Consider the following 20628-nt stretch of genomic DNA (forward strand, 5'->3'; position numbering starts at 1 on the left):
GTAGCGTTTACAGCCGGCCAGGCACGTAGCAGGGATGCTGCAAACCCCCTGCTTCCGGCCAGCTGCAAACATCCACCCCGCTCATGTGGGATGCTCCACCGCCTGAGTTCACCAGCTGAAGCAGTGGTGGTGGCAAGGAGTGCCAGGCTCAGGGCCAGGGCTGGCAGGGGCCCATGCCCACAGCGGGGCAGCAGGAGTACCAGTGCCCAGGCTAACATGTGGGGCATGTGGGTAGAGGCGGTGGCGGTGAGAAGTGGGGAGTGGGGAGGGACAGGCATCAGTGCAGAGCCTGTGTTGGTGCCCAAGGCAAGGGCCAGCGGGGGCCCCAGGTGAGGCAGCAGGAATGCAGGCCCAGACTGGCACATGGGAATGGAACAGCCAGCGGGCTAATGGGGAGAGGTGGCAGTGGCAAGAAGCCACAGTAACCAATTACCTATATTTACATTCATTCCTATGGGTTACACTTAGCGCAGACTTCCAAAAAGTCTTACCACCTGCGAAGCCAGGGATTTGTAGGACTGAAAGGCATATACCAAAGCCAGGGAAACATCTGTTCTTTCTTTCATAATCTCTTCAGAGACTCATAGATATCTACAGAGAAGAAAATGCCACTCTATTGTTGCTAAATAGTATATAATAATTGCCATACAATATACATATAATATATAATGCTCCTCTAGTATACCTAACATAAGCATACTAGATCCTAAGTTGTTTTTCTGTCTATATATTTCGACCAGCAATACATGCTACTATTAAATAGGGTGACCACCTTTGCAAAATGGAAAGGTGGGACACGTGCCCACCTCTCCCCTCCTGCTCCGTTGCCCTCCCCCACTGGCTGCATGGCTTGAGCAGAGCCGAGCGGAGCTGGGGTGGATATGGGCTTTCTGCTGCAGGCTCGGGGCTCCCCACCCTGCTGCCTTTCCCCTGGGAGCTCCATGCTGGCCATGCATACTCCCTGCCTGCCTAGAAGCAGCAGGGGACATAACTGCATGCTGCTGCTGCCACTGACCCCGCTGCTGCCAGTCAGGAAGGGGGTGCCTTGCAATGGTGGCATGGCTGGTGCAGGGCTCCCAGGGGGAGGGCAGCAGGGCGGGGAGCCTGAAGGTCGCAGCAGGCAGCCTGCATCTGCCCCTGCCCCATGTACATATCTGGGGGTGGGGCATGTGCCTCCCCCATGCCACCCCCAGAAGTGCACATAGCAGCAAGGAGCTGGGCCCCCCAACAACCCCTGGATGATCCACCCATGGCTCTGACCTGCTCCATGCCCCAGTCCCAGGCCCTATGCACTGCCTTGGCTGGGCAGCACCCTCAGTCCCTGTCCCACTTACTCCCTCACCATGGGGGCCTCAATCTGCCTGCCCCCACCTCCCCTATGTCCCTTCCCACCACATAGATTTACCTGCAGGGAGCTGCTCTCCACACTACCTGGCTGTATTCCTGGCCACATGCAAGTGTGCAGGCACACATATGCATGCGCCTCCTGTGTCCCCCTCCAGGAAGCCCCAAGCAGCTCCTTGCAGGCTGGAATACTGCCAGGCTGCAAGGGGAAACCTACCATTTTCTGCAGTTTTCCACTGTGAATGTAAAGCCTGGATCCCTGCATGAAAGCTGTCCCAGAATCATGCAGCCCAGGAGTAGGACTTGATGTTCCCATTCTGAGACTCTCACCCAATAAGGGATGGGTGGTCACCTCAGGGTTATGGTTGATCACAGGATGAACATGAGCCACCAATGCAACACTGTAGTAAACAGGAATGCATTAGCTTATGTGCTGTAAACAGGACTAAGGAAGTGATACTTCCTCTCTACTCAGCACTGGTGAGACCCCAGCTGGAACTCTGCTTCAAGTTCCGGGTGCTGCGCTTCAAAAAAGACGTGGAGAATCTTGAAAGGGTCCATAGAGGAGCTGCAAGAATGATTAGGGCCTGGAAGATAAACCTTGTAAGGAAAGACTAAGGGATCTGGGACTGTTCAGCCTGGGGAAAAGAAGACTGAGGTGGGACTTTGTGACTGTCTATAAGTATGTCAGAGGTGAATATCAGGAGCTGGGAGAAAAACTGTTTACTAGGGTGCCCCAGGGGAGGACAAGGAGCAAGGGCCATAAACCGTTAGAGGATGGTTTCAGGTTGGATGTAAGGATGAACTGTTTTACGGTAAGAGAGACCAGAATCGGGAATAGATTTCCCAAGGAGGTGGTGCAGTCCCCAAGCTTGGAAGTCTCCAAGAGGTGACTGGAGAGACACCTTGCTGGGATCATTTGATCTCACCAGTATTCCTGCCCAGAGCAGGGGGATTGGACTCAAGGATCTTTTGAGGTCCCTTCCAGCCCTTAATTTTATTTAATTTTTAGTAAATTCAAATCCCAATGTGTATGATAGTTCAACTAATAAAACCACAATTTAATCTCAGCTAAATGAAGCATTTGGCTTTTCTTAAATGCTTCCTTCACACTCTTGTTTCCTTGAAGTTTTTAATATATACAGGTCACAAGTGAAGGACCAAAATCCCCCTTCCTAAGATGAAACCTCCAGGTAGAGTCAAGAGAAGCAAGAAAAGTCTCTGAGGTTCTCCTAACAGAGTGTCCTGAAACAACACCTTCAAAGGGGAAGAGTTTGCAAAGAGATGCCAAACATCTGTGGGAAAGGAGCACTGTAAGCATGAAGACAGGAATGTTTCCTACAAGTTGTCCTTTTGTGCTGTGGTATGGCTGTTACCCATTGCATGTCCAGAGTCTACAATTCATCCACTCTTGCCATTCCTTTTCATGCAGACTAGGTAGGGTAAAATCACTCCTATCCTGCACAAAACAGCTGCAATACTAGTAAAAAAATCTGTGGCAATAACAGCAAGCAGCAAGGAAGTAGGAGACTGGCTCAACTGGTGTAGACTTTAAAGGAGAAAAGATGTGAAAAAAAGGAAAGTAAAAGAAAAATTACTAAGCATCTCAATACTATATCCCACTCTCCATTATACTTGTATGACAATGGAGTAATGAAGTTACTGCAGGTTTAGGCAAGTATAAATGAGACAAGATTCTAGGCCACTAAACTTAACGTATTAAATAAGGAATTTTTATTCTCCCACAGTTCCAGATATTCAGGGCCTAGTTCATTCTCACACTCAAGTCAAATGGTGTTGGTCCTCATTCAGGGTAATTATTTGCACAGAACATGTTCAAATACATAATTACACCATGCAGGTCAGGAAAAATTATGTACCATAACTGTAACCATTTCTAAAGAATATCTGTACGTACAATTTTAACGTTTTAAAATTACAAAGCCTAGTGAATTCTGTAGGATAAGTTTGAATACAGATTTGATAATTTATGAAGCTGATTGCAAAAATATACTTTATAACTGAGGGGTCCAATTCTATCTTCTCTTCTTGGACAAAACCCAGAAAAATTCCGGGAAGAAAATTTTCTATTGAAATTCAGCAAGAGGTTTGCTTTGAGAGAATGGGCAAAACTGTGGAGAGAAGGTGGAGAGAAATGATCTCACAAGGTGGAAAGAAATGATCTATGTATTTGGCAGAGAAGTAAAATGGAGTTAAGCAGTACAGTGCTCATGAATGTATGGCATAGATTAGTTAGGAAGGTATCTTTAAGAAGTCTTATTATATTTAAGCCAAAAATCATTATTCTGAATGCATATTTTACCCCAACTGTCAAGTTGTGATAGGCTTCACACATTTTCTGTAGATGGATCTTTTATAAAATTTTACACATTGCAAGTAATTTTTCTTCTAATATTCAAAATGTTACTAAAAACTCCTTCTGCAGTGCCACAAGGGCCTAGGCTTGCAAAATGTTGTATACTTTCAGTATCTGATGATGTAATTAAGCACAGGCAGAGCTGTGTATCTCCTAACCAGCACTCAGTATCTACATGTTCAAGGCATCAGTGAGCTTTTCACTTTACAGAACCATAAGAAGATAAGACCTGAATATTCACAACCTAAATGAAAGAAATTACAGATAAAGGAGCTAGGAAGAAGGTAAGGACGCAGAAGTAAAGAAATGTGATTCTGTCTAGGTCTACAAATGATTGTACTCGATCTACTGAGGTCCCTTCCAACCCTAACAACTATGAAACTCTGAAAATATGACACCCATCATCAGGATACATAAGCATATGGCTGCTGGGTTCAAATCTTGGTCAAATCTGGGTTCATCACTCGGTCCAAACCTTGTCCTGGTACAGGCTAACTTCTTCCAGGACCAGGGTCTAACCCTTCCAGCTTCTCACTATCTTATCTTGGGAACAAATACAGCCTTCCTTTTTTTTTTCCTCTTCAGGGTATGATCACAGTCCTCAACATAGATCATCCTATTCTAAATTTCTGGCCCAGAGGCTCTTTCTCCTGTGACCAAGACAGACTCTTCCCCACTCTAGCTCTTCCCCATAGCAGTCTATTACTGCCTAGTAGGCAAAGCTCAGCCTCGTTTGTGGAGGAGTTCTATTTCTCCAAACCCTTCATCCTTTTCTGTCTGTGCACTGTTGCTCATCCTTTGCAGGAGTGGGAACTGGGTTTTGCATTTATTTCTTCTGGAGTAAACCCAATCTCAGTAGCTGTGCCCTGCTGGCTCAGATACTTTGTCTCCAGAACAGGATGTAGTACTCCTTCTGCGGCCTGACCAGTATCGCACAGAGGGGGAGGATCACCTCCTTGTACCTGCTCATGATGCATCTGTAGATGCATGACAAGGTGCGGTTAGCCTTCCTGACCACGTCTCCACACTGTCAGCCCATGTTCATTTTGGCATCAATGATGAATCCAAGATCCTTTTCTGCCTCTGCACTGACGAGAAGGGAGTTCCCCAGCCTGTAGGTATGCTGCTGGTTCTTCCCCCTCAGGTGCAGTACCTTGCACTTGTCAGTGTTGAAACCCATCCTGTTCTCATCCGCCCACCCCTGTAACCTGTCTAGGTCTGATTGCAGTCTATTCCTCCCTTCTAGTGTGTCCACTTCTCTTCACATCTTAGTGTTGTCCGTGAATTTGAACAGGGTGCTTTTTACCCCCTCATCCAAGTTGCTGATGAAGATGTTGAACAGTGCAGGCCCAAGGACCGAGCCTTGGGGAACCCCACTGCCCACACCCCTCCAGGCTGAATAAGACCCATCCACCACCACTCTCTGGGTGCGGCCCTCGAGCCAACTAGCCAATACATGAGCCAGTTTAAGTGATCAGAACCTGGTTTAAACCTGGAACAGAACAGAAGTTCAGTGCACACAAACTGGTTTCAAAATGGCCAAAACTGGTTTAAAATAAACCTGCTTGAATGTAGTATCAGATTTAATGGATTTAGGTCAAACCAGTGTATGCAACTTCTGTCCCACATCCCTCCTGGTTCAAGTTAAATCAGAGTCCCCCAGCATCCCAGCATACTTTACAACCCTGGGCTAGGATGTGCTGTCTGCTTGAGCAGGGAAGGGTTGGCCCTGCCCCTCTGCTCCCTAGCCAGAGCAGTGACAGCTGGCTGACAAGAGGATGGGAGTGAGAAACCTAGATGGCACAGCCTGGTCTGCCTGGTGGGGACAGAGCAGCCCCTGCCAGACTTTTTTCTGCTGGAGTGGAAGGGGCGGAGGGGTAAGCCAGCAGGCTCAGGGAAAAGGAGGGGAATTAAAACCCCCTGCCTCCCCTCTCCCACCCACACAGGACCCCAGCCCAGGTCTGTCCAGTGGTGGGGGTGTGAACAGAGCCCACCTGGACAGCAGCCTCAGGCAAAGGTAGGGGAGCGAGGGGAATTAAACCCCTCATCTCCCCTCTCTCTCACCAGCATGGGGATACCAGCAGGGGTCTGCCTGCCTTTCTGGCCTGCTGGTTGCTTGTGCGACAGGGATTGTGGCCAGAGCCAGCTGGTGAAGGGTGGTCAGGGAGGGAAATTAAACTCCCCTGTTTCTCCTCTCTCCCACCAGCATGTGGACCCCAGCTGGGGTCTGCCCAGATTTCTGCCCCACTGGCTGCTCATGTGGCAGGGACTATGGCCAGGGCCAGCTCTGGCCATGTCCCCCACCGCATGAGCAGTCAGCAAGAGGGAAAGTCGGGCAGACCTCAGTTGGGGTCCCCATGCTGATGGGAGAGGGGGGAGACAGGGGAGTTTAATCCCCTCCCTACCCTACCTTTGCCTGAGGCGATGCCCAGGCCGGCTTTGGCAATGCCCCCCACTGTATGAGCAGCCCGTGGGGTGGACTGTGGAAAGCCATGTAGACCCCAGCTGGGGCCCTGTGTCAGTGGTAGAGAGGGGAGATGGGAGGTTTAATCCCCGCCCCCCACCCCCACTTCACTGAGGCACTGCCCTAGCCAGTTTTGGCCATGTCCTGCCCCTTGGAGACAAACCTGGCAAGGGCTGCTTCCTCCTTCTCCCTCTGGGCACACCCTGGCTGGGGTCCCTGCAGGCCATGGTTGGGGTTTAACCCCTTCTAAATCATACTCAGCAGCATATCAGGGCCTGGCCATGCCCCACCCCACCCAGCTCAGCTTCCTGCCAGCCTTCCCTCCAGCTGCTGCCAAAGGGTAAAGAGGGCTCACTTGAGTGCTCTGCCCCCCTTCCCCCCCCACTTCTAGTTTGAGCCACTGCAGGCATGTGGCTGCATTTCTAGAATCAAAAGTGAATGTCTATTCACTTGCAAATTGGTTAGATCTACGCAGGTTAGACTAACCTGCAAAGATTGAATCAATTCAGGCTGGGGCTTTTTGAATGTCTGTACTTAGCCTGTAAACTCATTTCAGCACAATAGTTCAATGGGGAAAGCCAGTGGAGGCTTGCAGAATTATCTTTTACTATGAAGATAAAGGCTTCCCCAGTCTTAAATTTCAGATTCTGCAGCTTTTCACAGCATAGCTTTAAGGGTTCTGTAGAAACACTCCACCAGCTCATCTGTCTGGGCATGGAAGATGCATTTGAGATCCTCCTGCAGTGTCTGCTGACTCCTTAAAAGCTTTTGCAGAGCTTTGGACATGGTTCAGGGTTCCCTGTACACTGAATATACATCTTCAACCCTTACTCCTACTCCTGTTTTAAGTTTCTGCATCCCAGGAAATCATCAGATTCTTCATCCTGTGGCCTCTCCTTTGACTGAGGAGGCATATTCTTCATCCTGATTAACTCTACATAACCTCCTAGGATATCAAACAAGCAGACTGAGGATTGCACAGGTTTGATTTTTCAGAAGGTCCCAAAATTCCATAGCTGGTATGATTTAAATTTAGTGCCCTGGCTTACAGGAATCTCAGAGGGCAAATCTACTGGCTAAGATTGATTGTAATGAATTCTCTGTTTATGACTGTTGTACTGGTCACTTGAAGCAGAATAGCTTGGGAAAAACATAGCATAACCTATTAGTACATATACAGACATGCACACACATACATGCACCACTACTACAGTCATCCCAGTCTTTTCAAAGGATACTATGACTAGATTCTTGGAGCTATCTTCAACAGACACATCAAGAGTCTACAGAAAATTATGGGTTTTTGGTAAATGCCAGGCCAGTAAAACTGAAGAAGTAAACTTTCAAGGTTAATTTCTCATCCCAGATGTGTCCAGCTGTGTGTATGGCATAAATGTCTTAAAAGTAGCCTTTATGGGGTTCAGGCAACAATAGCTCCCCTGCATAGTGAACATAATCTGCCTGATACAAAATCTATTTTTTTAAACTCAGAATCAGAATATGGAAAATGGAATGACAATTCCTATGCTATGGCATTGTTTACTAGTGCCAGCTGTATTCATCCCAGATCCTCATCCCAGAGCACTTCATCTTCCCACTGTTTCACAAGCATGTTATATAAAATTCCTGGCTCTGTAGCCCCAATCTATTGGATCTAGAAGAAGACAAGGAGGAAGAGGACTGGCTGGTGTCTTCCTCTGTTCGAGAGAGATCCATGCTTTCTTCATGTGTATTTCTTTTATTTGTGAGGAACCTGGTGGGAGCCTTAACAACGAGGTCAGATAGGCCACAGGGAAAATTTTCCAGACATCCTCAGCTCTTGATCCCCTTTCTTTCCCAGACATTATTCTAGACTGGCTCTCTTCCAGTCCTACTCAGTCACATGCAATAGTAGCTTGTCCACAACTCCAAACCAAATGGAATCTACCCCACCCTCAGGGGTAAGAAGCTAAGTCCAGCAGTAGGATCAGGACAAAATGTATATGGGTTGGCAAACAAATAAGGACTCAGCATGGTTCAGATCTCTCTGGGCCACATCTAGAATCAATGAGGCCCTTCATCTTTCATTCCCTTCCTCAGATCGTTACCTCAAATGATCTTCCTGGACTTGAGAAACCCATAAAAATATCAGAGCAACTTCATCCAAGGTAGTTGCCTTCCAAACTCCCATATCTTTTGATATGCTTCAGGTTACCCTAGTTAGAAGCATAGAATTGACCTGTAGTTTATGGTTCCTGTCAGATATCCTTCTTGTCTGGAGTGGGTGCAAGGGTTGCCTGCTGAGGTGGGGATTTGGAGTGCTCCTGAGGATTTCTGTGTCCTAGGAAAAGGTTGTTCTTCCATCACAACATTGCAGTTTCTTGCTAATGTAGTGGGTTATCTGTTCCTGTTTCATCTTCTTGGATTGTCTGGGACAAAACAAGGCTGAACTCCCCAGGCAACTACTGAGAAGCAACACACTTTTTAGGCACCAAATAGGTGGAGTAGAATCTGGTCTTAAGTCTTTACAGGCTCACTCTTTAAATTGTTGTGGCTGGTAAGATGAGTGTTACTAACAAGACCTCTTCTTGGGAAATGAGGTGCTTGGAAAAGCAGGAAACATTGACAGAGTGAAGTTCACAAACAGGAGGATACCACTGTTGGTAGTGAAAATTGCAGTGTAGAGAGTATAAGGACAACAGAATCTCAAAGGTGAAGGTGTCGTGGAGGCAGAAGCTTTAACATAATGTAAGAAGACTGGAAAGCAAAGGAGGAACTCAAAAAGGGAGAGGGATGTGGAATGGAGTAATGAGAAAAGAGCAGAAAGGGTGAGATGTCAGAGAAGGGAAGGATATCATTGTTCATTTAAAAAAGAACCACAGCATGGAACAAGGTTAAAGGAAGGTCTTCTTGTCATGAAGACAGTATACAGGAAGAAGAAATGGGATTTGGTGGAGATGGGATGTGTGGGGTGAAGGCAAGCAACAGTCAAAGACAGAGTTGCAAGAATAGAGTGAAGTTGCCAGAGAAATGGAGAAGGAAAATGATAACTCTGTTTTCAGACATTTAATCTCTCACTGGAGATACTGAGATTACAAGAGGTAAAATAAGCATAGATGGAGGAGGTGAAATCAAGGATGGAAGGATGTATTTGAGAGTCTGTGATGGCAACTAAAAACATAGATATCAATGAGAGAAGGATAAGGGAAGGCCATTGTGGACACCTTCAGACAGGGGAAGGGAAAAAATCAAAAATCCAGCAGAGGCAATGCTAATAGAGTCGCCAAAATACCAGGAGAAGTGAGAGTCTCAGAAGTCTGGAAAAAAAGGTTTGAAAGGAAGGTGCTGATCCACAGTACTGAGAGCTCCAGAGCTATCAAGGGGATGCAAATGATGAAGGGGCCTCATAGACTTTATTTGATGGGATAAGATTGTTGGAGCGAAGTGAACAAAAACTAAACTGGAGGATAAAAATGTTTAATTTGGAGAGGAAATGTTATCAATGGGTATAAAGAATACATTCAAGGAGCTTGGAGACCAAGTTTATGGAAGGAGAGTGGAATGCAGTTAGAAAGGTGGAAAAGAAAAGAAAGTTTCTTAAGGCTAGGCTAGACAGCATTGAAATACATAGTTTCATTACACCGCAGGGGTAACTCTCTCCTAGATTTCTGTATGTGTGCTCGGGGGTGTAGGTAGTACACACTTATTGCATCTGCACTATGCACTGATAAATAGCGGCCAAATTCAAACACTTAGACATGCCCTTAGACATGATCTAAACATACATATGCATGAAAGACTTAGAATATGCATATCCAAATCCCACAGCCTTGTAGGCATGTGTTTCAGACAATTTAAAAGTGCATACAAGTCAAACCTTACAGGTTTACACCTGTATGAGCAGAAGTACATGGCTTGCACAAAACAGCAAAACCAGTTGTAGAAGCTCACGTTTGGAAACATCTTCCCTTGTGCATAATTTTTCACTGAAAAATCCTGAGCAACATACACAAATTGTCTGAAATTAAAGAAAGACCTTTTATATTTCACAGGTGGTGCCAGTATAAGGCCTCAGCCCTCAGACTCTGAACATCCAAAAGTGGGAGTCTGTTGCGCCCAAAGCCTGAAGCCCCAGTCTTAGCCTTTTTAGCAATTTTTCAACAGTAAGCTTTGTTATTTTCCATCCTTAGATTCTTTTGCACATTTTGGTCACTCTCTATTCCAATTTAAAGATTAGTTTCTCCAAACCTTACTTCAGCAAATTGTCTTCACACACCCAAGTAATCCATTGAGTAACGTCGGTAGAATCAAGTCCTGATTTCTGGACAATAACAGAATATCACCACACATATCAGCTTGTCTAACATTTTACCCAAATTTGATCCATATCTTAGCTTTAAGAAGTTGACTAGAACAAATATCCATAACCCAACTGTCTCTTTTCAAAAGTATTCCAGCGTATGTACAGTATCTACAAATGCAATGTGTTCTTTGAAGATATTAAGTACACTTATTATTGTTTCTAGAAATCATTAGTTTTTACTAACAAGCTTATCTGATTCCTTAGCATATAGATATCTCACATGCAAATATTTTGTTCCATGTGGAATTCTTCCTACTATAATATTTAAAACATATTTCAAGATTATTAAGGTATAAAAAGAATGTGCATATAGTATTACCTCATCTTATCAGCATATAAAAGAGTGTAGTAAAATAGCACATTTAAGAAAACTAAGTCTGTTTAGAAAGTGTTGCATAAACTTTTAGATTTAAAAAAAAATTGCTAACAAATGAAAAATAAAATGTATAAACTGAGTACCAAGAGTCAAACATGGCCATGAACTGGAGATATCTGACATTTCCATCTTCATCAAGGGGGATTCTGTCAAGTAGCAGCGCAAACTCTTCATCAGTAATCTCCACAACAAACCTGAAACAAACAGCAGTTAGCAGCAGTCACTCACGGAGTTCACATTTGGGTCAACAGTACCCACAATACCCTAAGCATATGGCTGCCATTAACTCTTTGTTACTGCTTCGGTCCTCAAGATCAAGAGCACCACGTGAATATCAGAGGTTAATCAGGGTTTTGATCGCTTCAGCTTTCTCAAAGAAAGAAATTCTACCACAGAATCCCGGCATTGGTGGTGCACAGAAATAGAAATACTAGCATATTGAACTGTGTGCAATTGTCCTCTATAAAAAGTTATTCATTACACTAAAACACTGGTATTGCTTAAACTAGTTAACTCTGAAAGGCCTTTCATTTGAACTGTTTAGCATGAAAGAAAATGTAGAGAAAAAGTGGCTTTTCGAAAACAGCTTCTTAATGCTTTTGGAAAGCATTTCATAATGGCTTTAAAGACATTTTGCATACAAATATTTAAAAAGTGGCAGTGTTTATTCATCAGCAAGAAAGTGTTTTCATCTCTTAAGAACAATCAAAACATAATCCTCCCAATACTGGCATAAATAGGAATGACTTAAGCAATAATAATGAACAAGGAATTCATTCATCATTTTGCAAAGCTGATAAGACTTTTGGAGAGAAATACTTTTCTTTTGGCCAGGCAATGAAAGAGTGTACAAAACACAGTACTTATTTGTTGCTTTGGTTTTCATCATCATTCTTTCCCAATTGACATCACTCAAGAAATTGCTTTCTTAGGGTGGTCCCTTGTGTCATAAATGTCATAGAAGTTATTTTTAGAGAGTTCTAACTCATAAACACTTGAAGGTAGGAGGAAGCTGTTTTTGTACAATTCTTTGTCCTGGGTCATATTGAAAAGTGCAGATTCAGCTACTTCTTGAATTTGCTCTTAGCCCTTGTTATTTTATTTTAATGGTTTCCAGCACATTTAGTTACATTTAATTCTGACACCAGTATTGCTGACTTGGTGCCAGCCTCCATATAAATGAAAACAAGACAATCTAGCAGCATGTTTTCCCCATGAAGACTATGAATCCTAACCTGACTCAGCTGGTTCAATAAAGCCCAGCACCCAGAGAATCTAGTCACAGTCAAGGAGTAAAACAATGGTGTGTAGGCCACTTGGAGCTACATTTCTAGTACACATGATGAAATTCAAGCAATGGTGGCTGCTGCAAAGTACTGTGCACAATACCTCTCCACTGACTTTGCCAGGACTCTATATGATGAAAAGGGTTCACCTGTAACACTGAGGCCTTAGACAATATGCCTGCTTCAGTACTTAACCTTTAGAAGACAGAAACAACAGTCTTTAATAAATCATGGATACACTCCAAGCTAAACAAATTGTACACAGAAAACATAGTTTGATTTGCTGACTGGAAGAAAGAAGGAGATAAATTATCATTTCAACTGGTGTTCAGGTACCTTCGTAATGGGAGCCATGTAAGATGAGACCAAGAGAGGGTATTGCTACTGCACACTGCAGTACTGTGCAGGTGTCTGAGTTAGCTCTTAATGAACTGGCTCGGCAGTGGAAGCAATATAGCCAGCGCAGCACAGAGCTCTGTGTGGACTAATGCAGCCAGCTGGGAAGTCTAGGGAGCTGGAACGAAGTCCTAACCTTACTTTCTACTGCCAGTTCTCCTCCAGATGGAGAAAAGGATGCCATCCCAGAAGAAACTGTGAAAGCTGAATATGCTGCTGCAGGCATTTAATAGGCCAAGAGTCTGAGCTCAAAGCTGAGAAGCAGTATAAGTTAGCTTTGCTAGAGACCACAATAACATGGCTATACTCCTTCCAGTACCCATGCTAGCTGGGGTGTCTTTGTAGAGGCCTGCTTAGTGCACAGTAGACAAACCCAGAGAAAGAAGCGGACATGTGTCACACAGAATGAAAGAATAACATTTAGTGCAACCTTCTTGCTACAGAAATTGTATAGTTCATATCCATTTAAAATAGATGTATCAGGGCTTCAGTGAAGAAAAACCAAAATTAATGTGACAACTGAAATCTCCTGATAGGCAGGACAACAACAACAACAACAAAACTATGACCTGCCCAAAGAAATGGTGACAGTATCTCTGTATTTGGACATTGCTAAGAGTTAAGTAACAGATTACATGATGAGTGAGTTAAAAACTAGGCATGGTAATGGCTTTCAGCCACTTCACGCTCTCTTTCAACAACCTCAGTGACTGATGTGGGACCCCTTTCTCTAATGCCTACTTCAAAACTACCACCCTTTACCTCACAATGGGCACATCTACATGTTCATTAATGGATAACCAAGTACTAAATCAATGTGCAGTAACTAGCGCTACTGCAGTAACTAGCACCAGGGCACAGCTATTTAGTGATGCTTACTGCACAGTAGCCTAATAATACTGTGCAGTAGTGTATTAGCACAGGGTTTGCCTGGCACACTACTACACAGTGTTATTAGGCTACTGAGCAGTTTGTATCTTGTGTAAAGTGTAGTGAAAAGCCTTTTTTGTACAGCCTTTTGGAAGGCAGGGATTTATCCAGATACCACTCCAATGCCTTGATCACAACTCATCACTTTTACCAGCAAACAAACAGTTTAAAAGTCCTCAACAACACTAGGGCCTCAGTCAACAGCCAGGGAGCTTTCTTCCCGTTGTGCTCAATTTTTGCATGTAGTGTAGTGCAATTAATGTTCATATAATAATGCCTATACAGAGAGGCTGCTTCCAGGGCCTATCCCCCAGTTCTGCGCTCAGACTGTCAGCCTGCAGTATACTTGAAGCAGCCCATGCAGCCTTCCTGAATGTCTTCTATGATAGTATTCCTTGTCCTTATGGAGGAGAAGTAGCAATAGAAAGCTTAGGTGAGACTTTGTCATTGTCTAACCAGTGCTTGGGTGGAATCTAACTGATCATTGGGGAGAAAAGGGAGCTATGCAACAGCCACAGAATCCAGCCAAATCTTCAGCTGAGGTAAACTGTCCTGCTTCCAAAGACTTCACCTGAGCTACAACAGTCTGCAAAAGTTGAGACTCTTCCAGGAAGTGGAGAATCAGGCCATTTGCCCAAAATGACCCTTCCTGAGCCAAAGTGTCAACCTGAATTTAGGCTGTTGAAACTAAAATCAGAATCTGACTCAGTGCAGTAAGTGAATATTGGATCAACTCATCAATGATAAGAGACAGCTGTGTGCGCCAGAGGGTGAGGCAGAGTGTCCCGTGTTGTGATCAGGAAATACGGTCCCCCTACCTGTATCCATGATTTTTAGGAACAGTGTAAAAATCCGTCATTTAACCCTCCTGTGGTCAAGAAAGATACCACAGCACATTTCAAAAGAAAGTAGGTTGTGGCTATCAATGTCTTTTTCAAGCTCTGGTTTGCATATTTACTTCCTGCCAGTCTCAGTTGCCCCTTGCTGTTAACTCTGCAGCTCTTCACTTCCTCCCCTCATGTTGCTATTTTCTGTTAAAAGTTATACTGTTCACCTTAAAGGTGTATTTTAGTATTAGGTGAAATAATCTGTGAATTAGGTGCCTAGTTTAGATATAGCATAGGCCCAAAAGGAGTACTATTTATAGAATGTATTGTTAACACCTGGCCAGAGCAAAAGGTATGTGCTCTGATTGTGCTGAAGCAAAAACAAACATAGAACTGTGATTTCTCATTACTGGCCCAGAATACATGACAGAGCGAGTTAAAAAAAACCCCAACAATAAACCTTTTCTTTGGCACCAAAAGAGGTGGGAAAACTTAACTGACCATCTGAAAATGGATTTTCTGTCTCAGGATCTAAAGTGATTCAGAGTTGCTTTATTGATAAGAATGTTTTAAGTTATTCTTGGCATAGTACAGCTCTGAATGAATGCCCACTTTTTTAGCCTCATTTGATTTCTGTTAGAGATGTTATAATTTTTGATTGGCTTTTCAAGTGAGTTTGACAGGCTGTTCTCTCGGTGAGGCTTCACACCACTGCAGCTCATTACATCATTTGTTTAGACATGGAGAATGTCCCCATTTACCCTCTGTCTAAAGCCAAACCAGATGTTTTTTTGAAAAAAGAGAAAGATATAATATACACTGAGGGTTTATGAAAGACGCTAAACTGACAAGCCAGAATTCTTTTATCCATGTGCAGGACAGGGGCAGTCTAGACCAGGGGTGGGCAATTATTTGGGCTGGAAGGCCACTTAATAAGTTTTGTTGAGCTGTTGAGGGTTGCATGCACACATGCACACACACACAAACACACATGTGCATGCACGCACATAGACACAGGCACATGGAGACACACACAAGCACATAAGCTCCCTGCAGCTCCACCCCTACATCCTCTCTCCAATCCCGAGTCCCCAGCATACAGCCGGGTTGGGCAGGAGCTACACCAGCTGCACCCATGTGGCCCAGAGCCGCGTGCAGGAACACAGTGAGATACCAGCCTGGCACAGCCATGTGCTGGGGACTGGGGGGCTGAGGGGGGTAGTGCAGGAAGAAGGGGGCCAGGAGCCACAAGTAATCCAGGCCTGGTTGGGTCAGTGCCATGCTGCGTTACCCCCTTCTCCCCCCTCCTCAATATTAACATCTTTAGAATATTATACTTTCTGAGTTTTTGGCCTGTTTTCATTGCAAACTCCCCTCCCTGGGAATTGCTACCTTTCCCAGTTCAGAGAAGTGGAAAAGGAGTTTCTTACCTAGTCACTGGAGAAGATTCATCTCTAGTTCCTCTGGGATTCATCTCTGGGACTCACTAGGGAAATGGCTTCAGCAGTCCTTCACTAGTGAGGGTTTACTAGCCTCATCAGGTGCCTCCCTTGTCTGGAGTTTCTCCTGATGACTCAGTCACAGACTTGAAGTTTTCCTTTTCACACACCCTACCTGCCCCTCAGGGGCCCTGCTGCTCCCTTGTGTTCCCCCCAGTTGTCCCCCAGCTGTCATGGAAACTTCTGGTCCTCCACACAACTGTCTCTTGGGATGCAAATTGGGGTAGGGCACAAAACAAGCCTCTAAATTTTTTGGCCTACATATAAAATGAGAGCATGGAAATACATAATGGAACAGAGCTCTAGTACCAGAGCACATAGTCAAAATGTGTATATAATATAGGCAGACAAGGTTCTTTGGGTAAATCTGATATCTTTTAGTAGACCAACTAAAATAGTTGGAAATTTTTTTCTTTGAACCTTGTCCGCCCATGTCCTTAAATCAACACAGCTACAACCTATACCCCTGTATATAACACACACACACACACACACACACACACACACACACACACACACAGTTACACTGAGATCACCACAGTCTTCAGAAAGTTTTTGCTCACTGGCGATTTTAGTTAGATTGAACCTGAACCTGTAGTGAACAGTTTCATATTTAGTCTACTGAGTCCAGACTGAGCTAATTTCTGGTGGTATTTAATCAGACAAATGAAAATATAGAGGACAGTAGAAAATTCACAGGTTTCAAAAACTAAAAGGGCCATTACTATCCTCCAGCCTGAATTCCTTGAAAATTGTACCCATACTTGATACTGGAAAGTCTGTCCAACACAAGGGCAAAAAGCAGCAGCTGTTATAACTGTTACAAGTAGAGAAGCCAGGACCCATACAAGTGGCACAAAACTGCTCCAACTTTAAACACTGCTTCACCCAGTATTAATGTTGGAGCAGTTTTTCAACATTTGTATCATTCCTGGCTTCTTCACCCATAATAATGAGAAAGTAACAGCTGCTGCCTTTTTGAAACACTTCCTTTTTTAAATGGTTCCAAATGTCCACACTCTTAATGATTGTCACAAGCAGCAGAGATCTGTGGTTCCCACAGCTCTAGTAGGCCAAAGGTCCACAGATACATCTACAAAAAACTCTGCCAACTCCAAGCCACGCCAATGAGAATCCTGGTTTTCCTTGCCATGATACAAGTGGTCCTTGTACTGCCATTGGCTCCTTAACAGCTGTTACGTGCTTACACCTTCTTCAAGGAGTCTTTCAGAGGAAGATAATGCACTGTGCCACTAAGATTAATGGATTCCTGCTTTCTACTTTTTAATGGACTTCTTTTCCTCAAAAGCTGTTAAAAGTTTAGATACTGATTACTATGCATCTTCCATTTGGGTATTATTTAGTGACACATTTCCTCTCTGCACTTTGTAACACGAGTCTTGAAACAGAATTGATGAGGATAGCCTATTTTTCTGTCTGTTGTACACACTTTCTGCTTCATCCATAAAGCAGAAGAAAAACTAGATGTGTTCAGCATTCTAGATGAGTGGCCAACAACATTTTTGCAGAGGGGGGCTGCTTTGACAGAGCTTATCTCCAAGTATGACAAGCTTATCTCCAAGCCACTCGCAACTGGCCTCTGCCACTGGAGCCAGAGCCACAACCAGAGCCAGAACTACAGTCATTGCTCTCTATAATTGAGGCCACTTTAAGAGGGGAGAGCAGCTGCCTGCTGCAGTAGAGGAGGACAGGCTGGCCATCAAGTCCAAGTGGAGACCCCTCGGAAGGGGTGAGGCTTCGAGGCACATATACCCAGCGCCTAAGCCCAAGCAGGCAGTCTGCCCTTGCATGCTGCAGGGAAAGGAGGTCTCGGTAGAGTAGGGCTACTGGAGGCAGATATACCAGCCAGGCAGCCACCCAAGGGAGCTGTGATGACAGGGACTCCAGGGGACGTATGGCCTGTGGGGGGACACTGACCTAGAATTGGGAAACTGTCAGGTTGTAAAGTAGTTTGCTTGTATTTATTTAAGCCTGAGACTTGAGGATGGGATTGTGGCCACAGGGGAGGTATGGAGGCCACAGGGGGGTGCCTAGTGGGGCACTTAGTGCAAGCAGCCTGGCCCTGAAGTCAGGGACCCCAAGGGTAGAGGGCTGAGATAGTGAAAGCAGCTTGATCTGGGGACTGAGGGAAGAGTTCCAGAGCATGAAATAGGGCCAGGTGCCCAGAGCACATGAGTATGAAACAGGGCTGGGGTCCAGGAACCAAGGTCTGGGGCAGTGGACCTGGGCTAAGGGACACAGCCAAATAAAAGGGCAAAGACCTGAAAGGCTGAGGCCCGGACAGAGGTTCAAGGTCTAAGGGCCAAAAGCTGCACTGGGGCCAGGAGGCCCCCTCCAAGCAAATATGGAGTAACAGCTGCGAGGCATGGGTGTGGCTCCAGAGGAAGATGGAGACCACAAATATAGCCCATAAAAAAACTGGTGCCCTGAGGCACTGATAGGGCCAGGAGGGCCCTAACTTAGTGCCCAAGGGACAAGACTGGGGCCAGCTGGGTACAAGAGGTACCAGCTGGCTAAAGTGAACAAGGGCTCACTCTGGGATCCTGGGTCAGCCTCCCTCAGCACCATAACAGTTCCATCAAGGCACGGCCAACAAGGAAAAAGGAAAGTACCCCAAGGAGCAGGAGTGTGTGCAGGAGTCTTATGGCCCTGCGGTGTGGCCCTGATACACTCTCTCCCCACCACAGTACTGCTGCTTCTCCCTGCCACCAAGCTGTCATGTGGGCAAAGGTCCCTGCCACCAAAATGGTGCAGCAGCCCCCTGGCTCTAAGGAATGGATAAAATGGCTCCACAAGCAAGATCCATCCCACAAGAAGTAAATCGCCAGCCTCTGTTTTAGAAGCATGTTTTAATAGGTAGAGAAATATTTGCTCCTCATTTATGCAATGACTGGCTGCATCTACACAAGATGCTGACCACGCAGTAGCTTCTTACTACTGCACAGTAGCGTTGCATGGCATGAAGCATAATGCAGTGCTATTGCACAGTAGTAACAAGCTACTGCACAGTTGGCATCACCTAAAAGCTGTTTGGTGATGCAAGTATTTGTGTATGCAAGTATTAACTGACTGCACGGTAACAACTGTGTAATCAATGTCTTGTGTAGACGTGGCTAGTGAGTCAGATTTGCTCTTCTTGAAAGCTATCTTGTGCAATTTTGGCAGCACAAAGCACCCTTAAAGCTGCCTTACCTGTCTTCACACAACATATCCCCTGGCCCTCCCCCATCAAAAGGAACAGGGGCACTGTAGTAATATCATTAGCAATTGCTACAATAACCATTTAGCACCTGTTGCAACCAGTGCAAATTTAAGCAACTCTGCTTTCCTCAAATATGAGTGGGCTCAGGGCAAAGAGCTCAGTCCTGAAAGACTTAGCCTTGTGGTGCATCCAGACCTTTTCTTTGGATAACATATCCAACACTGGATTGGGAAAAGGGGGTATGATTTACTTCTGAAATATGCCTTATCCTGCCTTAATTACTATATTTGAGAATTAAGGAAATATATAAAAAAGGTTTGAAGGAAGCTCATTCAAAGGAAGACAGGGACTGATAACATGGTACCTGATATTTTCTCCATTATTAAACTATCAAAGGCCTATCTAGCATTACCAGTCTTAGGGCTAGGAAATATACTGAGACTACATTACATCTGTTGTGCTTACCAAGGTGGAAATGGAATAAGCCTCTACTGAAGCAGGAGTATTATCTGTACCATGTTTTACTAAATAATGATACCATATGTTTCACTGCACAAGGATTCCTGCATGCTTTACAAACTTAACCAATATGAACAAATGCAGTAAGCATAGGGATCGTGTTATCCATCACTGAAATGCTGTCACCTGAAATTTGGCAACTGTTTAACAAAACACAGCACAACAGAGGACTCACAGAATTCCCTGGGGCACATATTCTAAGGCAGGTGCTACATTAGCTAGCAGGCTAAGCCCATTTGAACAAGCCTGATGCAAAATCCAAAAGACTGGTTAACGGGGAAGTTCATGGAAAATGCTTTGGCAGGAAGCCAGAGCCTTAGCAGTGGAGGCACCTGCAAAATGTTCACATGTGCACATGGCAGAATAAAGGCCTACATTCGCACATGAAAATGTGAAAATTACTACTATTTACCATTTGCTTAACATCTTCAACTTTCTTATGGTATAGAAAAGTAAAGGCAGTTCCAAGCCCCATACATTTTAAACCAAAAAAATACATCACATAAGTCTAGTCTTGATGGAAAATCCAGAGATAAGTTTTAACGTGCTGCTGTGGTGTCTTTTTAGTCATTTATAAACTCAACTACCTGGTACATGCATACAAACACTGTGGCCACAAAAGAAGTTTTTACTGGCTATCCAACTGCTAGCCCTGAAAATCTGACCCAAAAAACTCAGAAAAACATATCAGATGGCTTGTACTCTCATTCTTCCCTAATGCAGCATTGTTCCTCAGAGTTCACATTATCATGGCTTATATGGTCTAGTTTCAAAATCACTGTAGCAACTGTACTTCCCTTAAGAACCTTCTCTACAGTCTGTATCTGGCAGGTAGTTTGACTTGGCACTGCCTAAATTTCTCCTTTCTCGAATTGCTTTACTTAATGAATTTCCCCTTTCTTAAATTTTATTCCCTTGTTTATTCCCTTGCATATGACATAGACCAATTCCTCTTCTTTCTGGTCTTTCGAGACTTAAATACTTGAAGGTTCTTTTGTCCCCTGCTTAGCAGTAGCAAAGCTCTCTTATTTTTCCCCATAAGTCA

At 44.6% G+C, this 20628-nt stretch overlaps 1 protein-coding gene across 3 annotated transcripts in view; it reads right to left on the reverse strand.

Annotated features, from left to right (window-relative positions):
- Window positions 1–20628, reverse strand: part of LOC109301038 (EF-hand calcium-binding domain-containing protein 6-like) — a 111346-nt gene that overhangs the window by 57915 nt on the left and 32803 nt on the right. For all 3 annotated transcript variants that reach the window (XR_002098412.1, XR_002098411.1, XR_002098413.1), the window contains exon 4: window positions 10987–11097. The gene's annotated coding sequence lies outside the window, so the exon portion shown is untranslated. The remainder of the gene's footprint in view (window positions 1–10986; window positions 11098–20628) is intronic.

Source organism: Gavialis gangeticus, unplaced genomic scaffold, assembly GCF_001723915.1.
Source record: "Gavialis gangeticus isolate Ggan-Ray unplaced genomic scaffold, GavGan_comp1, whole genome shotgun sequence".
NCBI lineage: Eukaryota > Metazoa > Chordata > Crocodylia > Gavialidae > Gavialis > Gavialis gangeticus.